Here is a 2,952-nt window from a genome sequence, read left to right as displayed (position 1 = left end):
AATATGATATATATTGTATATTAAAACTACCAATGGCCATATCCACTAAGAAAAAGTGGTTATTTTTTTTTCAATGACCATGAACTTCCAACTTCTTCCTAGCTAGGGTTAGGACCTCATAACTCCCCAATCCAACCGGCATTCATTCTGTAATTTTGGCTGGCTTGCTCTTGTGGAGGTATTGTGTAGGTAACCAAAACTGTCAATGCCAAGTATTGAAAACAACATCTCATATTTCTCCTTGTCTTCCAGATATTATTTGGATTTTCTCTTCTTCAATATTACCCTAGTCTTGTGAGTAGAACATGAGTGCATTCAATTACATCTGACTTAGAGATGAACACAGTCAGGTATTCTTGCTATGTTGACTAGTTATGAGTTTCTTCACAGTAGTCATTTTGAATTACATAAATTTCCTCTGATGTAGGCTGAGAACTGTGCAGATCAATAGGTATAAGTGTGGGTCCTAAAACCATGTCAGGCAGTTTGGTAAGGTAGGACAGATTGAGACCTGGAGACTCAGTAGGCACACACCTGAGGCTTAGGTGGCGCTCAGCTCCCTGCCATATCCCTATCTTGGAACATATGCCATGCTTCTCATATAAAAGAGATGTGACCTGTGGTCACATGGGCAAAAGACATAATTCTCCATGGTAATGAGGTACCTAGAGGCCTGGAGAGCTTAGCCAATAAGCTTTCCTTATCAGACTTTCCTCCCTGTAAAAGGTATTTAATCTCAGACTCACCCTGAGAAGTAGGGTATGGTTTTATGCATCTACTTTTCACCATAACAATAAATTGTTTAGAATCACAGCCTGTCTCTTTTTAGTGAGATCTACTATGTGGAGCCATGGAGAAGGCCCTTCCCCTACAGAATTGCAGCCTAATCTCCCATAAAAGGCCTCTCTACTCTCCCAGCCTCAAGGACCTCCAAGCTTGCCTCAGCCATTAAGCCAAGGACATTCAACCCTGCTAGTACAAGCCGGATGGGGAATTTTCCCTCCTAGATGAAGTCCCCAACCTGTGGGTTCCGACAACATTCTCTGCTCTTCTGCAACTCCTAGCCTTGGGTGAGTGTCCAAGAATCTGAGAATCCCATGGCCCTGACCCTGGCACATGCCCAGGCATCCCCAAGTCTGCTCTGGCTTTCCCATCTCTTAGAGTATGCTTTCCCACCCCTGGAGCTGTATCTTCACACTTCCCTATAGCCCAGCACCAACGCCAGCAATGTCATGGGATAAGCAGTGTAGTCAACTTCCTGTGTTCCACCTCCCTAAATGGACATGCCCTGTGGTGGAGCAGACACAGGCCAACAGTTCTACATATAAGTATTATTATTTAGAAAGCATTTGACAAGATGATAATTTAGAGGAAATAACAATACAGTATTCCATCCTGGATCCTATGTCTTCTCCAGCCATGGACTTTTGATTATATTTAGAGTAACAACAATTAATTCCTTCCCATGAATCAGAACATACTACAAAATAGACAGTAGTTAGTTACTGTAGGAGGAGCTAAGATGTGAGGAGTAAGGAGAGGAAGAGGAGTTGGGAGAGGAAGAGGAAAAAAGGAAAAGGAACTAGAGAGAGCAGAGATGTAGGAGGATGGAGAACCACACAGGTATGGAGAGCATTCGTGGGGAACAACGTATAAACTTATAATTAGGTTAGCTAATTGGGATACAACTCTCTTGGTATGGGCATCTTGTTATTAATCATCATCAAACATATAAAACCTTTGATTAGTCTATAAGAATTAGAGTCTCATTCTCTTACTGGGGCCACATGGATGGCAGAATTGTCTGGGCAATGCCCTGCCTTGCAGAGATAGAGTGGAAGATTGGCAGAGCCATCTCTCACGCTAGCATCTAGTGGGTGGAAGGGCTGGTGTTTCTGGCGGGCCAGTTCTAGCTGCAGCGCGCACGTGGCCTCAGGCCGAGAAACATGGTGGCTGGGCTAGGCAGAGCTGCTGCAGCTTAGATAGTCAGATGAACCAGAGGCCAGTTTTAAATAATTACCACAACAGGTTATTATTTAAAAACGGTCAAACCACTATGAAATCAGTTGTCACATTGGTCTGGAATATAATAATTGTAGCATTCAAGGTCAAGTGCTGACTAAAAATATTGATAGTTTTTTTTCCTCACCAGCCTATGTAGTACCTCAGGCATTACGAAACTTTGTCTAAAATTAGGATGTTCTTCAGTCAGTTCAAATTTGACTTTTCTATGACCTTCAACTACCGTGTTTGGTGTTATAAACAATAGAATATTGCCATCTAATTATGGTTGGTAACTCTGTGCAATGGTAATAGTCTGTGCTAATTCATAGACATGTACTGCTTTCCTACCAATAGCTTCTAAGGAGATGCCCCATGCATGGCAAGATGATTTTAATATAATAATCCAGAACTTCTGGATAGAACATTTCCTGCCTAATCAAGGAACCTCTGTTCAAACCCTTTTGGAAATATATCTATTTTGTAATCATTTTACAATTAGTAGGTTTCTGTAAGTTTCTTCTATGTAGGCTTAGAAAATATTCTTATACTCTTTTTTTCCATAATATCCCTTGTAGTTATGAATACTTATTGAATTATTTTGTTATCGATTAAGTTTTTTGATAGCAAATACAGAGAGAATATCCAAATTAACAAGATTGGAAATGAAACTATGGACATAACAACAAACACTGAGGACATTTAGAGAATCATAAGGGTTTTAAAACATGTACTCCAATAAATTGGAAAATCAGAAAGAAATGGATAACTTTCTTGATGTATTCTGTTGGCCAAAGTTAAACCAAGGATCAGGTAAGCAATTTCAATGACCTATAAGCATTAGTGTTCTAGAAGCAGACATTAAAAGTCTCCTAACAACAACACAACAACAAAAACTCATCAGGGCAATAATTCAAATAATTCTAGAAAGTAGAAACAGAGGGGACACTG

The sequence above is a fragment of the Grammomys surdaster genome, unplaced genomic scaffold (assembly GCF_004785775.1).
Source record: "Grammomys surdaster isolate TR1022 unplaced genomic scaffold, NIH_TR_1.0 188, whole genome shotgun sequence".
Taxonomy (NCBI): domain Eukaryota; kingdom Metazoa; phylum Chordata; class Mammalia; order Rodentia; family Muridae; genus Grammomys; species Grammomys surdaster.
The sequence above is the reverse complement of the archived record's forward strand: the minus strand, read 5'-3'. Positions refer to the sequence as shown.